At 46.6% G+C, this 24,603-nt stretch overlaps 1 protein-coding gene across 2 annotated transcripts in view; it reads left to right on the plus strand.

Annotated features, from left to right (window-relative positions):
* CPLX2 (complexin 2) overlaps positions 1 to 24,603 on the plus strand; it is a 365,342-nt gene that overhangs the window by 209,283 nt on the left and 131,456 nt on the right. The window contains exon 1 of one of the 2 annotated variants that reach the window (XM_075344503.1): positions 6,194 to 6,375. The exons of the other annotated variant lie outside the window; for it this stretch is intronic. The gene's annotated coding sequence lies outside the window, so the exon portion shown is untranslated. Of the gene's footprint in view, positions 1 to 6,193; positions 6,376 to 24,603 lie in introns of those variants that run through there. 2 annotated transcript variants of the gene reach the window in all.

Raw genomic sequence — 24,603 nt, forward strand, 5'->3', positions numbered from 1 at the left:
ATGTTTTGAGGCCCTCATGCACGTCTCTACCCAGGGACAATGTGGAGCCTCCCAATTTTTGGCTGCCCTGGCAAAGGGCTATACTGAAATAGACCCACTTCCTTACAATGGGCACTTCAGGTTTAAAGGCCATCATGCACGTCTCTACCCAGGGACAATGTGGAGCCTCCCAATTTTTGGCTGCCCTGGCAAAGGGCTATACTGAAATAGACCCACTTCCTTACAATGGGCACTTCAGGTTTAAAGGCCATCATGCACGTCTCTACCCAGGGACAATGTGGAGCCTCCCAATTTTTGGCTGCCCTGCCTAAGGGCTATACTATAATACACCCACTTCCTGACAATGGACACTTAATGTTTTGAGGCCCTCATGCACGTCTCTACCCAGGGACAATGTGGAGCCTCCCAATTTTTGGCTGCCCTGGCAAAGGGCTATACTGAAATAGACCCACTTCCTTACAATGGGCACTTCAGGTTTAAAGGCCATCATGCACGTCTCTACCCAGGGACAATGTGGAGCCTCCCAATTTTTGGCTGCCCTGCCTAAGGGCTATACTGAAATACACCCACTTCCTTAAAATGGACACTTAATGTTTTGAGGCCCTCATGCACGTCTCTACCCAGGGACAATGTGGAGCCTCCCAATTTTTGGCTGCCCTGCCTAAGGGCTATACTATAATACACCCACTTCCTGACAATGGACACTTAATGTTTTGAGGCCCTCATGCACGTCTGTATGCAGGGGCATTGGTGAACCTCACAATTTAGGACTGCCCTGGCAAAGGAAAATACTACAAAGACTCACTTCCTCAAAATGGGCACATTAGACTCAAGAGGCCTTCATGTACGTCTCTTCTCAGGGACATCGGAGTGCCACACAATGTTTTCACGTAAAATCTTTCATGTATTGATCTCAAAAAGTAACATACACCAGCTCTATCTCACTATTGGGTATGTGCCCTTAACATTTCCGCCATGAAAAATCATTTTGGGGTCATTTTGGAAGGTTTTCTGGTGAGTCCGTAAAAATGGCGTAAAACGCGGACAAAATTGTTCACAGCTGTGACTTTTGAGTGATAAATGCTTCAAGGGGTCTTCCCCATGCTGTTGCCATGTCATTTGAGCACTCTTCTGAGACTTTTGTGACATTTTTAGGGTTTCTCCATGCTGCCGGGAGGTCATTTCACAAAAATACTCGGGTCTCCCATAGGATAACATTGGGCTCGTTGCTCGGGCCGAGTACACGAGTATCTTGGGAGGCTCGGCCCGAGCTTCGAGCACCCGAGCTTTTTAGTACTCGCTCATCACTATCAATGATGTCAAACTCTAGACCTTGGGTTCTTAATGACAAATAGTTATAATTAACAACTCAAGGACTAGGGTTAGAAATGCGTAACAGTCCTACATGTATTTTTTTATTTACTTGTCTAATTCATTTTTAGCTTTTCTAGTAAATTCTGTTTTTTATGTTATTTTTGGAAGACTACTGGCTAAACCTTCCTTTGGCTCATTATTGTACGACAGCAGTGTATACTTTTGGCATTCATCACCCCATGTGTTTGATGAGTAGTGGCAGTGTGTTGTGTATCTAGGGGGAGAAGACTATGTTGGGGTGTAATGTATACTCACTTTGCAGGAGGAATATAAGATTGAATGAAAACAGATAGATTAAACCCTGCAGTCGCATACCACATCACGTGCTGAGAAGTGTGCATATGACAACACTCTAATCATGGAGTTATCTAGTCATGGTTTGTTGATTTTAGCATTTTATTAAGGGGGGTTTTCAGTCACAAAATGCTGGAGTTATCCATTCATATTATGGTGTTATTATCTAGTGTCAGCACGATTGGGTTATTCTTTCACAATATGGTGGTATTATTAAGTCACAATATGGGTATGTTATTCTGTCATGGTATTATCCATTCATTTTATGGTGATATTATACAGCGATGACATGAGAATAATATCAAGTCATGGCATTGTGGTATATTTAGTGACTGTATGGCCTAGGACACATTGTGAGAAAAACGGTGCGAGTGGAATGTAATAAAGAATCACATTCCACTCGGATCAATATTATTCTATGGTGCAGTTCCCATGAGTGATTATTTTCTCGGCCCTAATTGGACTGAGAAAACAGTCGCAGCATGCTGCAAGTGGAATGTGATCCTGTTCCACTCGCACCCATACAAGTCTATGGGGTAAGAGAAACATCGCACTGCTCTCATGTTACACCGGTGTAACACAAGAGCAGTGCGATTCTCGCATCAGCCGGCAACGAAGGAGATAGGGAGATAATTCCCTCCTTCTCCTCTGCAGCGCCAGCCCTCCCCTTTGAAGTGCCAGCCCTCTTCTTTGAAGCACCAGCCCTCCCCTTTGAAGCACCAGCCCCCTGCTCTGCAGTTGTGGTCTGATCGCATGATCAGACCACAGTCGCATGACACTCGCAACTTGCATGACACTCAGCTCCCGCTGTGCTGCGAGTGTGAGCTGAGTGTCATGCAAGGAATCGCACATAACCCCGTGTGGCCTCAGCCTATTTCTTGTTATTTGTAAATATGAATTATATATGTGCACAAATTCAAACTTCTGGTTTAGCTAAGTGAATGATGTATTTTCAAATAAAGAATATGACTTTTGAAGAATAAAGCCCACATCACCAGACACAAGACTCTGGCTGTGTCTTAGGCAGCAATGCCTTGTAGAAATGTCTCTAAACAGAATTAGAGCAATCGTGCCTCTAAAAATACTTTTGTTTACAGCATTACAGTTGATGATCATTGATAGTTTTATTGTTAGTCTTGATATTTGTTTACACTAAACGATTATTATTATGATTGCTCAGAAATAAGCAAATCATCACAATAATCAGATAGTGTAAATAGACTTTTAATGGAGCCATATTCAAGCTAGGTGCCCAGGGCAGTATGAGAGTGAAACAGTCCTGCATTGAGATAATCAGAACTAATAGCTCAGTGTTATTAGATTTATTCCCAAGCAAAAGGTCACTGTTCCGAATTGAGGAGCAGCTTTAGAAACCAAAGAAAAGAGAAATAGCATCATCCAGCTCATCAATAGTGGTCTCTTGGTCAGGAAAATTGCCAAACTGCATCACGTCTGTGCCATGACAGTTGGGAAAATATGAAATGAAGTCCATCCATCCATTCAAAAGCCAAGAGGTGGGCATCCAGGCAAAACATCAGAGTTAACAAGTCATCTCATTACAAGGTATATGAGTTCTGGTGCGATAAACATGCCAATGGAGGTTGCTCAAATGCTTCATAATAGTGAGATTACAGACGTCCATGCAAGCAGCGTGCGACGCACATTACACAAGTATGGAATGGTGACCCAAAAAAGGTGAAGAAGCCTCGACTTCAATATAATCAAAAAAAGCATTTGCTTGAGTTTGCTTAATAGTGTGAAGAGTGCACAGTAGAAGATTGGAAACCGGTGATTTGGAGAGATGAGATGAAAGTCAATAGACTAGGCTCTGGTGGGTGAAAAGGGGAGAACGGATCAAGAAATTGAAGGAACTGTGAAGTTCAGTGGAGGAAGCCTGATGCTATGGGGCTGTTTCATAGCGAAAGGTATTGGATTCATGACCTGGATTGATGGTGGTGTCAATGCTAAGTTATATGTGAGTAGCCTACAAGACAAATTACTTTGCACACTTAAGTATTATGGATATTAAAAAGACAATATAGTGTTCAAGCAGGACAACGACCTGAAGCATACATAGAGATTTGGAAACAAATGGGTCAATGACAATGAAGTAGAGGTGCTGGATTGGCCCCCACTGTCCTAAGACCTCAACTCAATTGTGGGTAGAGTGGAATAAAAGCTGTATACATACCCAGTGTTTAGCTGACATCTGGTATCAGATTTTGGTCGAAACATGCTTCAATCAGATCCAGTGCTTGCCCAGAGGATGCAGGCAGTGCTGAATGCTAAAGGTTAGGGATGAGCAAACCTGAATGGTAAAGTTCGGGATTTGTACTGGACAACAGGTGTCCAGGGTTTGAACTCGAATGTGTTTTTAGAAAAAACAGGATCAGTGAACCTGCAGCGCGCCAGCTCCCTGTGTTCAATTGTACTTGTGTATGTCAGATGCTAGTACAATCGGAGCCCTGACCGCAGGCACTTCCGGGACAGGGCACATTAGCAGTGTGATCAGGTCAGCTGATGTGGCCCTGCAGAGGCATGGCGTTTGTGCTCAGTGTTCCAGTGGAGCTGAAGAAATATGAGAAGCAAGGGGGAGATGAAGGAAGATTTCTATGAGGAAACAGTATGAGTGGGGGTTAGGTGTATAGAAAGTATGGGGAAGATTTGGTGGATGGATGCGGGCACAATATGGAGAGATGGAGAAATGTAAAGACACAATATGAGAAGCAAGGGGGAGATAAAGTAGGATATGTATGAGGAAACAGCATGAGTGGGGATGGATGCAAAGTAGGGGGACCAGTATGGGGAAGATTTGAGGACAGTATCAGAAGTGAGGGGGGAATAAATGTGGATACAGTATGAGGAGTGAGGGGGAATGAATGCAGACACAGTATGGAGAGCAAAAGGGAGGAATGTATGTGGATACAGTAGGAGGCGTGAGGGGGATGGGTGGGGATACAGTATGAGGAGTGAGGGGGTAACCTATGCAGACACAGTATGGAGAGCGAAGGAGAAGGAGACCTATGCGGACACAGTACACAAGCTTCTGTGATGTAGGACCCAGGGACCCAGGCTCCAGCAGGGATAGTACTGAGAGGTGTTTTTAAATGGACCAGGATTGTGGTTCTGGGTTTTAGGAACAAACAGAAGAGCTAGGTGGGACTGGTCATTCCATACCTACTATCCTGGCTTTGCTGATCTATTAAAAGACACCTGAGCTTTCTCAGAAGCAGTCTATGTGTGAATAGGTAGAAAGATCTGTTGTGCTTGTCAGTTTTGATCAGAGTTGGACTAAACCCTTTGTTATCTGACCAGCTGAGCCAAATTGCTGTATGAACTATTTTTGTTTTTGTTTCTGGTTTATGATTTGACGGATTGTGACGGATCCTGCACCCATAGGCTTCCATTATTACAAATGACGAACACCGATGGATCCGTCGCCGTCCATTTTTTTGATGCAGGCAAAAAACGTTTATGTGGATGTCGGCTCCGTCGCCCAGACAAACATTTTATGACAGATGAAACGAGGCCATCCATCCCAATCCGTCACTAATACAAATCAATGAGAAAAAAACAGATCCAGCACTGAATCCGTTTTTGTCACAAAATGACGGATTGCGACTGATAGCAAAAAACTGATGTGTGAAAGGGTTCTAAGTGTGTTATGTGTGTGTTATATACTGGTGTGTGAGGGTGTTATGTGTGTTATATACTGGTGTGTGAGGGTGTTATGTGTGTTATATACTGGCGTGTAAGTGTGTTATGTGTGTTATATACTGGTGTGTGTGTGTTATGTGTGTGCTATATACTGGTGTGTGATTGTGTGTATTATACTGGTGTGTGTGCAATACGTGTGTAAGTTATATATGTGTGTATGTGAGTTATACTGTATGTGTGAGTATGTGCGTTATATGTGTGTGTGTGTTTGTTATATACTGATGTGTGTATGCTAGTGATAACATGAGTACAATCATAATTTAACTGTTGGATTCCCTAGACTTCGATGGAGTATTGTCTGGCACGGTTACCTTAGGTGACTGGCGCAGTCAGCTTGTGTCTGCAATATGCATAATAACTAAAAACCCGCAGAATATGGATCCTTGAAATACTTAGAAGACAGAAGCAGAGAGTTCTGCCTGTAAACCTAAGAAAGCAGAGTGACAGCGGCTGGCATCTGTGGCTGAGCCTGCCCTGGCAGCACTGGTCTGACATGTGAATGACTAATTCATGAACTTTTCTGCAGAGGAATGGCGATGCTTGTGTCTTTGTAGCCGGCCTGTGATTAATATTACTTTGACCAATGAAGCAAAGATGACAGAAATAATGAAGTATCTCATTAGGACCCTTACAAGAAGGTGAAATGAGGGTTGGGTTCCGGGGGACACTGCCTTCAGAGCCTGTAGTCAAAATGCAAGGTCATTCCACCCCCATACTCAGCTCACCCTCCCCCCAATTCTGAATTCCTCTCAGGAGGAGGCGCTTTTCTTTGCCATAGTCAGTGGTGATGTTTTGTGAAGGAGGCAGCTGATCACTATCAATCAATGCAGAGCACAGACTAGTAATCAGGAGGAGGAGGAGGGAGACACCAGGAAGGGAGTGACACCAGGCAGCGAGCTCAGTCCACTCTACCCTCCGCGGCAGCCAGGACCAGGCAGGATCTCACAGGGATTCTCGGCTTCACTGCAGATCCACTACACAGCCTTACAGGTTAGTGATCCCAGGGGATCTACAGGCAGGCAGCTGGGGCAGTGTAATACTGTGCAAAGGAGTGTGGTGCTGGGGCAGTGTAATACTGTGATCCACACTGGGGGCATGGAGTGTGGTGCTGAAAGGACAGCTGGGGCAGTGCAATACTGTGCTCCACACTGGGGGCATGGAGTGTGGTGCTGGGGCAGTGCAATACTGTGCTCCACACTGGGGGCATGGAGTGTGGTGCTGAAAGGACAGCTGGGGCAGTGCAATACTGTGCTCCACACTGGGGGCATGGAGTGTGGTGCTGGGGCAGTGCAATACTGTGCTCCACACTGGGGGCATGGAGTGTGGTGCTGAAAGGACAGCTGGGGCAATGTAATACTGTGCTCCACACTGGGGACAATGGAGTGTGGTGCTGAAAGGACAGCTGGGGCAGTGCAATACTGTGCTCCACACTGGGGGCATGGAGTGTGGTGCTGAAAGGACAGCTGGGGCAGTGCAATACTGTGCTCCACATTGGGGGCATGGAGTGTGGTGCTGAAAGGACAGCTGGGGCAATGTAATACTGTGCTCCACACTGGGGGCATGGAGTGTGGTGCTGAAAGGACAGCTGGGGCAGTGTAATACTGTGCTCCACACTGGGGGCAATGGAGTGTGGTGCTGAAAGGACAGCTGGGGCAGTGCAATACTGTGCTCCACATTGGGGGCAATGGAGTGTGTTGCTGAAAGGACAGCTGGGGCGTTTCAATACTGTGCTCCACACTGGGGGCATGGAGTGTGGTGCTGGGGCAGTGCAATACTGTGCTCCACACTGGGGGCATGGAGTGTGGTACTGAAAGGACAGCTGGGGCAGTGCAATACTGTAATACTGTGCTCCACACTGGGGGCATGGAGTGTGGTGCTGAAAGGACAGCTGGGGCAGTGCAATACTGTAATACTGTGCTCCACACTGGGGGCATGGAGTGTGGTGCTGAAAGGACAGCTGGGGCAATGTAATACTGTGCTCCACACTGGGGGCATGGAGTGTGGTGCTGAAAGGACAGCTGGGGCAGTGCAATACTGTGCTCCACATTGGGGGCATGGAGTGTGGTGCTGAAAGGACAGCTGGGGCAGTGTAATACTGTGCTCCACACTGGGGGCATGGAGTGTGGTGCTGAAAGGACAGCTGGGGCAGTGCAATACTGTGCTCCACATTGGGGGCAATGGAGTGTGTTGCTGAAAGGACAGCTGGGGCGTTTCAATACTGTGCTCCACACTGGGGGCATGGAGTGTGGTGCTGGGGCAGTGCAATACTGTGCTCCACACTGGGGGCATGGAGTGTGGTACTGAAAGGACAGCTGGGGCAGTGCAATACTGTAATACTGTGCTCCACACTGGGGGCATGGAGTGTGGTGCTGAAAGGACAGCTGGGGCAGTGCAATACTGTAATACTGTGCTCCACACTGGGGGCATGGAGTGTGGTGCTGAAAGGACAGCTGGGGCAATGTAATACTGTGCTCCACACTGGGGGCAATGGAGTGTGGTGCTGAAAGGACAGCTGGGGCAGTGCAATACTGTGCTCCACACTGGGGGCATGGAGTGTGGTGCTGAAAGGACAGCTGGGGCAGTGCAATACTGTGCTCCACATTGGGGGCATGGAGTGTGGTGCTGAAAGGACAGCTGGGGCAGTGTAATACTGTGCTCCACACTGGGGGCATGGAGTGTGGTGCTGAAAGGACAGCTGGGGCAGTGCAATACTGTGCTCCACACTGGGGGCATGGAGTGTGGTACTGAAAGGACAGCTGGGGCAGTGCAATACTGTAATACTGTGCTCCACACTGGGGGCATGGAGTGTGGTGCTGAAAGGACAGCTGGGGCAGTGCAATACTGTGCTCCACACTGGGGGCATGGAGTGTGGTGCTGAAAGGACAGCTGGGGCAGTGCAATACTGTGCTCCACATTGGGGGCATGGAGTGTGGTGCTGAAAGGACAGCTGGGGCAGTGTAATACTGTGCTCCACACTGGGGGCATGGAGTGTGGTGCTGAAAGGACAGCTGGGGCAGTGCAATACTGTGCTCCACATTGGGGGCATGGAGTGTGGTGCTGAAAGGACAGCTGGGGCAGTGTAATACTGTGCTCCACACTGGGGGCATGGAGTGTGGTGCTGAAAGGACAGCTGGGGCAGTGCAATACTGTGCTCCACATTGGGGGCAATGGAGTGTGTTGCTGAAAGGACAGCTGGGGCGTTTCAATACTGTGCTCCACACTGGGGGCATGGAGTGTGGTGCTGGGGCAGTGCAATACTGTGCTCCACACTGGGGGCATGGAGTGTGGTACTGAAAGGACAGCTGGGGCAGTGCAATACTGTAATACTGTGCTCCACACTGGGGGCATGGAGTGTGGTGCTGAAAGGACAGCTGGGGCAGTGCAATACTGTAATACTGTGCTCCACACTGGGGGCATGGAGTGTGGTGCTGAAAGGACAGCTGGGGCAATGTAATACTGTGCTCCACACTGGGGGCATGGAGTGTGGTGCTGAAAGGACAGCTGGGGCAGTGCAATACTGTGCTCCACATTGGGGGCATGGAGTGTGGTGCTGAAAGGACAGCTGGGGCAGTGTAATACTGTGCTCCACACTGGGGGCATGGAGTGTGGTGCTGAAAGGACAGCTGGGGCAGTGCAATACTGTGCTCCACATTGGGGGCAATGGAGTGTGTTGCTGAAAGGACAGCTGGGGCGTTTCAATACTGTGCTCCACACTGGGGGCATGGAGTGTGGTGCTGGGGCAGTGCAATACTGTGCTCCACACTGGGGGCATGGAGTGTGGTACTGAAAGGACAGCTGGGGCAGTGCAATACTGTAATACTGTGCTCCACACTGGGGGCATGGAGTGTGGTGCTGAAAGGACAGCTGGGGCAGTGCAATACTGTAATACTGTGCTCCACACTGGGGGCATGGAGTGTGGTGCTGAAAGGACAGCTGGGGCAATGTAATACTGTGCTCCACACTGGGGGCAATGGAGTGTGGTGCTGAAAGGACAGCTGGGGCAGTGCAATACTGTGCTCCACACTGGGGGCATGGAGTGTGGTGCTGAAAGGACAGCTGGGGCAGTGCAATACTGTGCTCCACATTGGGGGCATGGAGTGTGGTGCTGAAAGGACAGCTGGGGCAGTGTAATACTGTGCTCCACACTGGGGGCATGGAGTGTGGTGCTGAAAGGACAGCTGGGGCAGTGCAATACTGTGCTCCACACTGGGGGCATGGAGTGTGGTACTGAAAGGACAGCTGGGGCAGTGCAATACTGTAATACTGTGCTCCACACTGGGGGCATGGAGTGTGGTGCTGAAAGGACAGCTGGGGCAGTGCAATACTGTGCTCCACACTGGGGGCATGGAGTGTGGTGCTGAAAGGACAGCTGGGGCAGTGCAATACTGTGCTCCACATTGGGGGCATGGAGTGTGGTGCTGAAAGGACAGCTGGGGCAGTGTAATACTGTGCTCCACACTGGGGGCATGGAGTGTGGTGCTGAAGGGACAGCTGGGGCAGTGCAATACTGTGCTCCACATTGGGGGCATGGAGTGTGGTGCTGAAAGGACAGCTGGGGCAGTGCAATACTGTGCTCCACATTGGGGGCATGGAGTGTGGTGCTGAAAGGACAGCTGGGGCAGTGCAATACTGTAATACTGTGCTCCACACTGGGGGCATGGAGTGTGGTGCTGAAAGGACAGCTGGGGCAGTGCAATACTGTGCTCCACACTGGGGGTATGGAGTGTGGTACTGAAAGGACAGCTGGGGCAGTGCAATACTGTAATACTGTGCTCCACACTGGGGGCATGGAGTGTGGTGCTGAAAGGACAGCTGGGGCAGTGCAATACTGTGCTCCACACTGGGGGCATGGAGTGTGGTGCTGAAAGGACAGCTGGGGCAATGTAATACTGTGCTCCACACTGGGGACAATGGAGTGTGGTGCTGAAAGGACAGCTGGGGCAGTGCAATACTGTGCTCCACACTGGGGGCATGGAGTGTGGTGCTGAAAGGACAGCTGGGGCAGTGCAATACTGTGCTCCACATTGGGGGCATGGAGTGTGGTGCTGAAAGGACAGCTGGGGCAATGTAATACTGTGCTCCACACTGGGGGCATGGAGTGTGGTGCTGAAAGGACAGCTGGGGCAGTGTAATACTGTGCTCCACACTGGGGGCAATGGAGTGTGGTGCTGAAAGGACAGCTGGGGCAGTGCAATACTGTGCTCCACATTGGGGGCAATGGAGTGTGTTGCTGAAAGGACAGCTGGGGCGTTTCAATACTGTGCTCCACACTGGGGGCATGGAGTGTGGTGCTGGGGCAGTGCAATACTGTGCTCCACACTGGGGGCATGGAGTGTGGTACTGAAAGGACAGCTGGGGCAGTGCAATACTGTAATACTGTGCTCCACACTGGGGGCATGGAGTGTGGTGCTGAAAGGACAGCTGGGGCAGTGCAATACTGTAATACTGTGCTCCACACTGGGGGCATGGAGTGTGGTGCTGAAAGGACAGCTGGGGCAATGTAATACTGTGCTCCACACTGGGGGCATGGAGTGTGGTGCTGAAAGGACAGCTGGGGCAGTGCAATACTGTGCTCCACATTGGGGGCATGGAGTGTGGTGCTGAAAGGACAGCTGGGGCAGTGTAATACTGTGCTCCACACTGGGGGCATGGAGTGTGGTGCTGAAAGGACAGCTGGGGCAGTGCAATACTGTGCTCCACATTGGGGGCAATGGAGTGTGTTGCTGAAAGGACAGCTGGGGCGTTTCAATACTGTGCTCCACACTGGGGGCATGGAGTGTGGTGCTGGGGCAGTGCAATACTGTGCTCCACACTGGGGGCATGGAGTGTGGTACTGAAAGGACAGCTGGGGCAGTGCAATACTGTAATACTGTGCTCCACACTGGGGGCATGGAGTGTGGTGCTGAAAGGACAGCTGGGGCAGTGCAATACTGTAATACTGTGCTCCACACTGGGGGCATGGAGTGTGGTGCTGAAAGGACAGCTGGGGCAATGTAATACTGTGCTCCACACTGGGGGCAATGGAGTGTGGTGCTGAAAGGACAGCTGGGGCAGTGCAATACTGTGCTCCACACTGGGGGCATGGAGTGTGGTGCTGAAAGGACAGCTGGGGCAGTGCAATACTGTGCTCCACATTGGGGGCATGGAGTGTGGTGCTGAAAGGACAGCTGGGGCAGTGTAATACTGTGCTCCACACTGGGGGCATGGAGTGTGGTGCTGAAAGGACAGCTGGGGCAGTGCAATACTGTGCTCCACACTGGGGGCATGGAGTGTGGTACTGAAAGGACAGCTGGGGCAGTGCAATACTGTAATACTGTGCTCCACACTGGGGGCATGGAGTGTGGTGCTGAAAGGACAGCTGGGGCAGTGCAATACTGTGCTCCACACTGGGGGCATGGAGTGTGGTGCTGAAAGGACAGCTGGGGCAGTGCAATACTGTGCTCCACATTGGGGGCATGGAGTGTGGTGCTGAAAGGACAGCTGGGGCAGTGTAATACTGTGCTCCACACTGGGGGCATGGAGTGTGGTGCTGAAGGGACAGCTGGGGCAGTGCAATACTGTGCTCCACATTGGGGGCATGGAGTGTGGTGCTGAAAGGACAGCTGGGGCAGTGCAATACTGTGCTCCACATTGGGGGCATGGAGTGTGGTGCTGAAAGGACAGCTGGGGCAGTGCAATACTGTAATACTGTGCTCCACACTGGGGGCATGGAGTGTGGTGCTGAAAGGACAGCTGGGGCAGTGCAATACTGTGCTCCACACTGGGGGTATGGAGTGTGGTACTGAAAGGACAGCTGGGGCAGTGCAATACTGTAATACTGTGCTCCACACTGGGGGCATGGAGTGTGGTGCTGAAAGGACAGCTGGGGCAGTGCAATACTGTGCTCCACACTGGGGGCATGGAGTGTGGTGCTGAAAGGACAGCTGGGGCAGTGCAATACTGTGCTCCACATTGGGGGCATGGAGTGTGGTGCTGAAAGGACAGCTGGGGCAGTGCAATACTGTGCTCCACACTGGGGGCATGGAGTGTGGTGCTGAAAGGACAGCTGGGGCAGTGCAATACTGTGCTCCACACTAGGGGCAATGGAGTGTGGTGCTGAAAGGACAGCTGGGGCAGTGCAATACTGTGCTCCACACTGGGGGCATTGGAGTGTGGTGCTGAAAGGACAGCTGGGGCAGTGCAATACTGTGCTCCACACTGGGCGCATGGAGTGTGGTGCTGAAAGGACAGCTGGGGCAGTGTAATACTGTGCTCCACATTGGGGGCATGGAGTGTGGTGCTGAAAGGACAGCTGGGGCAGTGCAATACTGTGCTCCACACTGGGGGAAATGGAGTGTGGTGCTGGGGCAATGCAATACTGTGCTCCACACTGGGGGCATGGAGTGTGGTACTGAAAGGACAGCTGGGGCAGTGCAATACTGTAATACTGTGCTCCACACTGGGGGCATGGAGTGTGGTGCTGAAAGGACAGCTGGGGCAATGTAATACTGTGCTCCATACTGGGGGCATGGAGTGTGGTGCTGAAAGGACAGCTGGGGCAGTGTAATACTGTGCTCCACACTGGGGGCATGGAGTGTGGTGCTGAAAGGACAGCTGGGGCAGTGTAATACTGTGCTCCACACTGGGGGCATGGAGTGTGGTGCTGAAAGGACAGCTGGGGCAATGTAATACTGTGCTCCACACTGGGGGCATGGAGTGTGGTGCTGAAAGGACAGCTGGGGCAGTGCAATACTGTGCTCCACACTGGGGGCATGGAGTGTGGTGCTGAAAGGACAGCTGGGGCAGTGCAATACTGTGCTCCACACTGGGGGCATGGAGTGTGGTGCTGAAAGGACAGCTGGGGCAGTGCAATACTGTGCTCCACACTGGGGGCATGGAGTGTGGTGCTGGGGCAGTGTAATACTGTGCTCCACACTGGGGGCATGGAGTGTGGTGCTGAAAGGACAGCTGGGGCAATGTAATACTGTGCTCCACACTGGGGGCAATGGAGTGTGGTGCTGAAAGGACAGCTGGGGCAGTGCAATACTGTGCTCCACACTGGGGGCAATGGAGTGTGGTGCTGAAAGGACAGCTGGGGCAGTGCAATACTGTGCTCCACATTGGGGGCATGGAGTGTGGTGCTGAAAGGACAGCTGGGGCAGTGCAATACTGTAATACTGTGCTCCACACTGGGGGCATGGAGTGTGGTGCTGAAAGGACAGCTGGGGCAGCGCAATACTGTGCTCCACACTGGGGGCATGGAGTGTGGTACTGAAAGGACAGCTGGGGCAGTGCAATACTGTAATACTGTGCTCCACACTGGGGGCATGGAGTGTGGTGCTGAAAGGACAGCTGGGGCAGTGCAATACTGTGCTCCACACTGGGGGCATGGAGTGTGGTGCTGAAAGGACAGCTGGGGCAGTGCAATACTGTGCTCCACATTGGGGGCATGGAGTGTGGTGCTGAAAGGACAGCTGGGGCAGTGCAATACTGTGCTCCACACTGGGGGCATGGAGTGTGGTGCTGAAAGGACAGCTGGGGCAGTGCAATACTGTGCTCCACACTGGGGGCAATGGAGTGTGGTGCTGAAAGGACAGCTGGGGCAGTGCAATACTGTAATACTGTGCTCCACACTGGGGGCATGGAGTGTGGTGCTGAAAGGACAGCTGGGGCAGTGCAATACTGTGCTCCACACTGGGGGCATGGAGTGTGGTACTGAAAGGACAGCTGGGGCAGTGCAATACTGTAATACTGTGCTCCACACTGGGGGCATGGAGTGTGGTGCTGAAAGGACAGCTGGGGCAGTGCAATACTGTGCTCCACACTGGGGGAAATGGAGTGTGGTGCTGAAAGGACAGCTGGGGCAGTGCAATACTGTGCTCCACATTGGGGGCATGGAGTGTGGTGCTGAAAGGACAGCTGGGGCAGTGCAATACTGTGCTCCACACTGGGGGCATGGAGTGTGGTGCTGAAAGGACAGCTGGGGCAGTGCAATACTGTGCTCCACACTAGGGGCAATGGAGTGTGGTGCTGAAAGGACAGCTGGGGCAGTGCAATACTGTGCTCCACACTGGGGGCATTGGAGTGTGGTGCTGAAAGGACAGCTGGGGCAGTGCAATACTGTGCTCCACACTGCGGGCATGGAGTGTGGTGCTGAAAGGACAGCTGGGGCAGTGCAATACTGTGCTCCACATTGGGGGCATGGAGTGTGGTGCTGAAAGGACAGCTGGGGCAGTGCAATACTGTGCTCCACACTGGGGGAAATGGAGTGTGGTGCTGGGGCAATGCAATACTGTGCTCCACACTGGGGGCATGGAGTGTGGTGCTGAAAGGACAGCTGGGGCAGTGCAATACTGTGCTCCACACTGGGGGCAATGGAGTGTGGTGTTGAAAGGACAGCTGGGGCAGGGTAATACTGTGCTCCACACTGGGGGCATTGGAGTGTGGTACTGAAAGGACAGCTCCCTGGTCACTGCTCAGATCAATGGAAGAAACTAAGTTTCCTCTCTTTCACATGCAGCTCTGCTAGGTTCTCTGTCCTTTGTGCACTAGGATAACTCACGTTATGACAACTTTGCAGATCGACCTGCAGTCCCATGGAAAACCAGATGCATCAAGTGACATACATATACATATATACACAGACATACATGCATATATACATATGCATATATACATACATATAATATTATGGTAATATCTGCCCCATTACTTAGCTAGGAATGCCTTATACAGAGGTGTCAGGCACATCTATTGTGTTACTCTATGCACAATTACTATAATGCTTCAGTTTTATAATACTCGTTAGGATGAGTGCTGGGAATAAGGAATACCGAGAAATCACACATACTACAACAAATGACGCTGACTATTAGACACCACCCCATGTGTGCACTGATGTATCATCCTATAGGATTCCCCATCAAATAAATACAGAAATAAAGGAACTCAATGTGCAGATTGCTTGGTGCATTATAAGGTGTAGCGAGGGCGTGGTCCAAGGAGTAATGTAATCTGGACATTAGTTTTTCTGGTTCTATTGTAAAGTGTAATCCTGTGACAGGTGAGGCACATGAGGGTATAGTATTCTGGGCAGGTGCTGGCCGCAATGACGCTGACAGATGACACTGTCAAACATGAGCAAATTAACATGCCAGTAAAAAGCTGGTGTCAAATAGCATTGTGATATTACTCAATACAAGGTAACAATTTGTAACGTTGCTGGGCAGATCTTCATTTATGTATCATTCAGTAGCTCTTAATCCTGCTATTGATGCCAGCTCTCATCTGGAAAGTTTTGCTGCTAGGTTTGCAAATCCCCAGAGAGCCCTGTAAGGTGTCTGTCTTCTTCTCCTGAGCAGGGAAAGGACATATAGATGACTAAAGGTAACCGTCAGCAAGGATATTACTCAGGAATAGAGCGATGACCCTATTAGAGGTAGTAATGGTGGTGGAGGGACCAGATTCACCGGTGGCATATGTTTAATTCTTACATTATTCCCCTTCACATATCCTTATTCTTTACAAACTTTAAGAAGCCAATTGATTCCATGGTTGATCGATATACAAATGAGCACACCGGCAGTGTAAAGTAGATCAGGAGTGATAATCCTACACAAGTACCTGTCTATTATACTTTTAGAGGATCCAAGGTGGCCAGATCTCTTTTTGTAATGCACCCCAATATACTGGTATTAAAATAATAATGTAATTTATTCATTATAGTGTTATTGTATTTTCAGTATGATATTACAATGCTTTACATGAGATTTTGTGGTGTGTATTTACTAATTTATAACCCATATTTATAAACATATTATTGTTACGTGACAATTAATGAACACATTGTTAGATGATGACACTCCAAATAGTGACACAGGATTTACAATTATAATCTACATACATTCATGTGTATACTGTAACGTTAAAGAATGTTCATGCTTTTCCCTCAAAAAATTAAATTTTTCAGTTACAAAGAATATAATATAAACTGTCATCTAGTTGGAGTATGTTCAGCTACACGGCCTGATATTGTCTATATCCTCTGACTGCTGACTGGACGGTTTCTGATGATTATGATCCGCTGATGACAAAACATCTGAAGTGTTTGTGCAAATGATATACAGTCCTCCGTCTTCTAAGGTCTTGCTACAGAGTCCTCTGTCTTCTAAGGTCTTGATACAGAGTCTTCTGTCTTCTAAGGTCTTGATACATAGTCCTCTGTTTTCTAAGGTCTTGATACATAGTCCTCTGTTTTCTAAGGTCTTGATACATAGTCCTCTGTTTTCTAAGGTCTTGATACATAGTCCTCTGTTTTCTAAGGTCTTGATACATAGTCCTCTGTTTTCTAAGGTCTTGATTCGGAGTCCTCTGTCTTCTAAGGTCTTGATACAAAGTCCTCTGTCTTCTAAGATCTTGATACAGAGTTCTCTGTCTTCTAAGGTCTTGATACATAGTCCTCTGTCTTCTAAGATCTTGATACAGAGTCCTCGGTTTTCTAAGGTCTTGATACAGAGTCCTCTGTCTTCTACAGTCTTGATACATAGTCCTCTGTTTTCTAAGGTCTTGATACATAGTCCTCTGTTTTCTAAGGTCTTGATACAGAGTCCTCTGTCTTCTAAGGTCTTGATACAGAGTCCTCTGTCTTCTAAGGTCTTGATACAGAGTCCTCTGTCTTCTACGGTCTTGAAACAGAGTCCTCTGTTTTCTAAGGTCTTGATACAGAGTCCTCTGTCTTCTAAGGTCTTGATACAGAGTATTCTGTCTTCTAAGATCTTGATACAGAGTCCTCTGTCTCCTACGGTCTTGAAACAGAGTCCTCTGTCTTCTAAGGTCTTGATACAGAGTCCTCTGTCTTCTACGGTCTTGAAACGGAGTCCTCTATCTTCTAAGTTCTTGATACAGAGTCCTCTGTCTTCTAAGGTCTTGATACAGAGTCCTCTGTCTTCTAAGGTCTTGGGGTAAACATATTTCTATAGTGGATGATTACTGTAGAGCTTGAGGTGAACACAATTGTTTCTTGTTCTTTCAGTAGATACATTTTACAATGATTATTATTATTTGCACTTTGTTAAAGTGCAGTCTTAGTTTTCTACACACGGCACTAAGGCTTGTCAGCTCACAGACCCACAACTGGAGAGTAATAAAACTGGAATTCAAAATAAAAGTTCTTATGATTCTTATGATATTATTATTATTATTATTATTACAAAAATTCTGTATGTTGTCTACAGTTTGATGTAAAATAATAAACTAAACAATTGTAAATGTATTTTAACTATCTGACTAAACGTCACACAAAATATAAAAATGTAATTGGTATTACCATTATCTCATCACACTACCTCCTTTGTGATACTTAGGTGAAAGCATCAAAACTGACTTTAAATCTTCAGATTTACTAATTTGTCAATATTAAAATCACCAACTCTATTTTGTAAGAACTAGTGGTGTTTTATTAATATCTGGCCTAGAGGGGACCTGATCTATTCTTCTGTCTTGTCACTTGGATAGCTTGACAATGCTGATGATCATATTTACACTGATGAGCAAAAGGGTAACAATGTTTTGAACTTTTAAGTTTCAGGCTCCATATCTCACCATCCACTACAGCTTTGAATATGAAACTACCATCATGTTAGAGACAATCATCTTGGCTATCTCATAGATAGATTTGACTTGCAACTATTTAGCATATGATTATTTATGCATATTTGTTAGTATTTTGTAAATCCACTTTTGGCTTTCAACACTGGCTTAATCCTTCTGGGCATGCTCTTGATCAGATTCAAGCATGTCTTGACTGAAATCTGGTCCCAAGCCTCTTCTACTTGTTTCCAATATTGATGCATACAGATTGCCTCTCTTGGATATGCAGCTTTTTCTTCCACTCTACCCACAAATGATCGATTGGGTTGAGTTCTGGGGACTGTGGGGTCAAATCCAGCACCTCTACTTCATTGTCATTGAATCGTTTCTTCTCCAATCTTGACGTATGCTTCGGGCCATTGTCCTGCTGAAACACTGTGGTCCTTTTCATACCCATAGTACTCGATTGTACGAAGTAACTCATGTTGTGGGATACTTAGACATAGAGTAGCACTGAGACAACCATCAATCCCGTACAAGTACCCAATGTCTTTGATTGTGAAGCACCATCATATGATCAGGGTTCCTCTACCGAACATCCTTCAATTTATCAATCCATTAGCCCCTTTTTTCTTTGTTTCTGAGGGGATGCATTTACACCCATCAGAGTCTGTTGACTTTCGTCCCATCACTTCATTACTCTCATCACTGTTTTCAATCTTCTACTGTCCACTTTTCGTACCTTTTTGCAAGAAGTTGAGACCACTTCACCTTTTTTCAGACCACCATTCCAGACTTGTGCCACATGCGTCACATGGTGTTTGCATGGATGTCTGTGACCTCACTATTACAAAGCATACGAGCCACCACCAATGCTGTGTTTCTTGTGCCAGACTGATAGACCTTCTGATGAGCCAACTTGTTGTCTCTGATAATTTGCATGAATGTTCACCTCTTGGCTTTTGAATGGATGAACAGACTTAATTTCTTATTCTTTCAGCTGTCATTACACTCACATGATGCAGTTTGGCAGTTTGGCAATGCAGTGACATGACAAGAATCTGTATAACTAATCATATGCTAAATAGTTGCAAGTGAAATTTGTGTATGGGATAGCCAAGATGATTGTTTATAAAATGAAGGCAGTTTCAAGTTTGGGGCATAGTGGATGGAGAGATATAGAGCTTGAAAATCAAAAGTTCACAACATTGTTACCCTTTTGCCCGTCAGTGTAATTATAGCTTGCTGCTCTCCTCTATCAATACCCTAGGTCTTATCATTGCCTACATTTTTCCTTGAAAATAAAAATACATCTGTGCTTCCTAAACTGCTGGTTTGGCTTCTTGACCTAATTCATGTGACCAGGCTCGTTGAAGGGTCAATATTGATTTTTAAGATTGTTACATCCGATATATGGCACCAGAGATCAACTCCTCTTCCTTCTGAAGAGGCTATTTGCATATTTAATTTGCCAGTGGAGCATTACATGGCAAACAAGTCTCCTTACCCTGGAATGTCAGGCGTATCACACTCCATAAGGAGAAGCATTCCTCTTTAGAATCAGAAGCCTTTCATCTAGCCAAATCAGATCCCCTGCTTTGCACTGAGGAGGGGCCACACCTCAAAACATGCGTCTGCAAATGGACTTTCTGGTTTGATTTCTTGTTTGCTATGTGGCAAGACTCGTTGAAAGGTCAATATTGATTGTTAAGATTGTTACATCCAATCGATGACACGAGAGATCAAATCTTACTTTTTAAGAGGCTATTTGCATCCTGAACTCCTGTTACATAGTAGTGATAGTCAAATATTAGGGTTACCTCGTGTGGAATATAGCCTGGTTATGTTTCATATGTACACTTGTTTAGCAGTATTGTATCTGTATTGTCTGTTTAATGATTTATAGTTTTATATACAGATACTTGACTGTTTTCAAAGAACTCAACAGATAAGTAACCAGGCTAGACCTATAGTGCTTTAATCATTAATAATTCACATAATACCGTACTTGCTTAAATATATTAGCAGATATGAATATCTTTAATCCTTCTGGCATTTCCTTATCTGTAGGGCATATTCTTACCTATATTAACTGGCCCTGTGATACAGAGCTCACAATCTCCCCCCATTGCTGAGCTGGTTGATGCAGATATCAAAGTGTTTTATTGAAGACTGTGTCTTCGAGCATCAGGAAATGAAAGACTGGGGATTTCATATAACGTAAAATGAAATAGATTTGGCTGCTTATCATTAAAGGGTAAACAGTGCTGGAAAATGCAAACATTGCTTACATGGTAAATAGAAGACATGTTTTGGTCAGTTGACAGTTTGTAAGAAAATGATTTATTTACTTAAAAAAAGTATAAAAAAAATGTGGACTTTGAACATTTTATCCAAATAAACCGAACTAGAAAAACTACTACAACGTGCTTAGACGGAGATATCATTAAAGGTTTTTGTTTTAAGCATTAACTAGCTGTAGCACCCGGCGTTGCCCGGGATAGTAACTGTCTCTCTGTTTCTCTCCCAGTCTGTCTGTCTCTCTCTCTCTGTCTCTCTATCTCTTTGTCTGTCTGTCTCTGTCTGTCTATGTGTCTTTTTCCCTGTCTGTCTCTCTGTCTTTTCCCCTATCTGTCTCTCTGTCTCTTTCTTTCTCTCTATCTCTTTCCCTGTCTGTCTCTTTGTCTGTCTCTTTGCTTGTCTGTCTCTTTCCCTGTCTTTCCCTGCCTGTCTCTTTCCCTGTCTGAATCTTTCCCTGTCTTTCCCTGTCTGTCTCTTTCTCTGTCTTTCCCTGTCTGTCTCTTTCTCTGTCTGTCTCTTTTCCTGTCTCTGTCTGTCTTTCCCGGTCTATCTGTCTTTTTTCCTATCTGTCTCTCTGTCTCTTTTCCTGTCTGTCTCTTTCCCTGTCTGTCTCTTTCTCTGTCTGTCTCTTTTCCTGTCTCTGTCTGTCTTTCCCGGTCTGTCTATCTGTCTTTTTCCCTGTCTGTCTCTCTATCTCTTTCCCTGTCTGTCTCTTGCCCTGTTCCCTGCCTGTCTCATTCCCTGTCTTTCCCTGCCTCTTTCCCTGTCTGTCTCTTTCCCTTATTGGACACAGTAGATATTGCTCAATCTAGGGGCACACTTTAACTGAGTTGCAGAGGAGACTAAAAACATGGATACTTTTTTTCTAAAAAGACTACCCCTCGTTCCACGAGTTGTGTCTGGTCTAGCGGTCAGCTCCATACAAGTGGATAGCTAAGCTGTAATACAACATACAGCCAGAGGGGAGCAGTGTCACTGTTTTATGATTCTAAACAATTCTTTTAACAATTTTGGGTTCTAAGGGTAAGACCACTGATGTTGCTACATCAACATATGTTCAAACCAAAAAATTTGAAAATATATTTTTAAGCAGAATTTCAGCTTTTTAAGTGTTTTTTTTTTAAATAAATAAATAAATACATTTTAAATATGTAAAACGCATTAGAAATTGACTTTATTTTCTAGGATATTTCTCCTGGTTATTCCTCCTAACAAAATTTATATTCCTACCGTTGAGTTAACAGTGTCATTTTGATGTTGACACCACATTGCAATAGTATAATTGGAATTGTACAGCTCAGTATCAGCAATAGAAAATCACTAATGAGCATAGATGTATTTACCATATATAGCCCAGTTTGGGGTGGACCACTTCAGTGGCTGGTGTTAACATAAACAGAACTGCCCTCTTCACATGCACCACAATATTGGCAAACAGTCGGAGGAAGAGCCACTCTAATCTACACTGAAGAAAATAATTATTTGATCCCTTGCTGATTTTGTACGTTTGCATGAACAGTCGTTCCCGGAATTTGAGGGATATGCTGGTTGTTAGCCATTACGTCCCCCCTGTCCAGAACCCCTTTGGTTCTAAAGGCCCACTCCTTGGGTGTTATAGGTGTGGCCATTGTCTGGCTTGTAAAAATCTGATCCGTACAAAAACTTTCACCTCCTCAGATGGTCTGAGATCGTATGACATCAGACGTTATATCACGTGTGCTACCACACACGTTGTGTATCATGCTACATGCCCATGCTCCCTGGTCTATGTGGGACTCACTTCCCGTGAGCTCCGAGTTAGGATCAGGGAGCATGTGCGTGATATTGAAGCAGCCAGATCAGTGGAGGACATCACACTCCTGAAAACACTGCCCAGACACTTCAGGGCGCATCACAATTGCGACTCGTCCCTGTTAGTGATTCGGGGCATTGATTCAGTAAGTGGCGGATCCAGGGGGGGGATTTAAAGAAAAAATTAGCGCAGTGCGAAGCGAGATGGATCAGTACTTTAGACACCCTGGTCCCTAGGGGTCTGAATGAGACCATCTCCTTCGCATCCTTCCTATGAATTATTCCGTCATCACCACTTTTGAATGCACTTTGGTGCATTTTTTAACTTTCTTGAATTTTTCGTTTTGTGTTTTTTTACCTCCTGGTTGTTTATTGTCCATCCTTTTTTTCTTTTCTCGTTTTTTATTTTTCATTATTTTTTATTTTTATTTTATATTTTTTATTTTTTGGCCGCTTTTGTCACATGGATTCTGATTTTCCTGTTTCTTTATACTCAGATTCGGATCTCTAGCGTGTGTTGACCCTATATTTATGGAACTTCCATCTAAACTATTCATGCACGTTATCGATTGGACTCACGAAACAGTGAATCACATGAAGACATGTCCAATATCTCATACCATGGAGGCTTCCTTATCTGGATATGATGTAGAATTTTTGTTGTGATTCTCTTGTAATAATTTACTGTTGTCTCTTTGTGCCTATGTTTTTAAATACACCTATTTGTAATCACCGGGGTATCTTTGTAGTATTGTCAGATTGCGTTGTCCTCCGCACGCATGCGCGTTCCGCTCGACCTTGCTGCCGGCTGTTCGGCCGCTATTGTGGCGGCAGCGCGTGCGCGGGAGCTGGATGACGCGTCCTGGCTCTTGCGCATGCGCCGCCTGTTGCTTTGCGGCCGGTCTGCCCGCGGCGCGGTCTTTGGCGGAACGCGCATGCGTCATTCAAGGGGATGACGCAACCGGAAATTCAGCATTTGCCGAACGTACTTTTCGGCGGCCTATTTAAATGCTTTACGGTATAGCTGGTGGATGATTCTTCCCTCCTGATGAAGCCGTGAGTGGGGTGCACTTGCCCCCTCCTGGCGAAACACGTGTCGTTGGGCCGGGGGGTTACCTCTTTATTCGGGGCATCTATGTGGCATTGGCGATCCCTTGTCTCTTTCCTAATATAGGTATGTTTTTCACTTGTGAAATTTTTCAGGGCAGGCATTTTAGTTTTCTACATATGGGGTGAGTCTATGCAGAACACCCGTTCGTGTGTGTTTTTGGATGAACTTCTATTTATGAATCAATCTGCACTATAGCACTTTATGTCCTTTGGAGAGTTCATCTCACACTCCATCTGCAAGAGATCACTGTATCTCCTAACGGGTTTTTTGCATACATATATTATTAATATATATTATTTATGCCTGCTTGTTAGTATATATACAACTTTGTATCTTGACATCTATAATTTTTTTGCCACTTCTGCCCTGCATACTTGTTTTAAATCTCCTGCCTTAACCCCTCCTTGTTTACAATAAATACATTTTGCATTTAAAACTCCTTTTTCTCCTGTGTTCTGAATGTTTTATATGGAGTTTGCATTGGTCTTTAAGGGACCTTGTTATGGTACCCTTCTGCCAATACTATAAAATGGTTTTTTGGAGCTTTGTATCGCTATAATTTTAAAGGTAGGTTAATTTTAATAGTGAGATATAGAATATCCAAAATAAAATTCAGAAAATCACATTGTATAAATTATATACGTTTATTTGCATTTTGCAGAGAGAAATAAATATTTGATCCCTCTGGCAAACCAGACCAAAGGGAACCTGTTAGGTGCAATATGTACCCAGAACCATGAAAATTTCTGGGTGCATATTGGTAATCCCTGTCTAACCATCCCTGTATACACTAGCATAGATAAAGAGAGAGGGGAGCCAGCACGATCTGAAAATGGCATGCATCATATAAAAAGTGCAAATTCACAGATTTATTCCAACTGTACTGTAATATAAATGAGATTTTTAGCAAATAATTGATCAATTCTTTGAGCCACCCCTGCCAACGTCACGGCAAATCTCAATAGGGGGGTCCTACTCTATATTCTGTATTTCATGTGCCATGCGGCCTCCTAGATAAAGTTAAAAGCAGAACCATAATGGAGCACACATACCTGCAACCTGTATATATAACCGCTTCTATGTTGCAAAAGAGGCAATTGTGGATAGAGGCCAGCCCAGGTCCCAGCATGTGGAGCAAGCTCTACACATACCAGGACTATATCACTAGCATAGATAAAGAAATCTTTAGAAAAAAGTATTTAATCCCTTCACCCCCGGCCACTAAAACACCCTAATGACCGGGCCATTTTTTGCAATTCTGACCAGTGTCACTTTGACAGGTTATAACTCTGGAACGCTTCAACGGATCCTGGCGATTCTGAGATTGTTTTTTCGTGACATATTGTACTTCATGTCAGTGGTAAATTTAAACCGATAATTTTTGCGTTTATTTGTGAAAATTTAGAAAATGTTGCAAAAATTTTGAAAATTTCGCAATTTTCAAACTT

This window comes from Anomaloglossus baeobatrachus, chromosome 4, assembly GCF_048569485.1.
Source record: "Anomaloglossus baeobatrachus isolate aAnoBae1 chromosome 4, aAnoBae1.hap1, whole genome shotgun sequence".
Lineage (NCBI taxonomy): Eukaryota > Metazoa > Chordata > Amphibia > Anura > Aromobatidae > Anomaloglossus > Anomaloglossus baeobatrachus.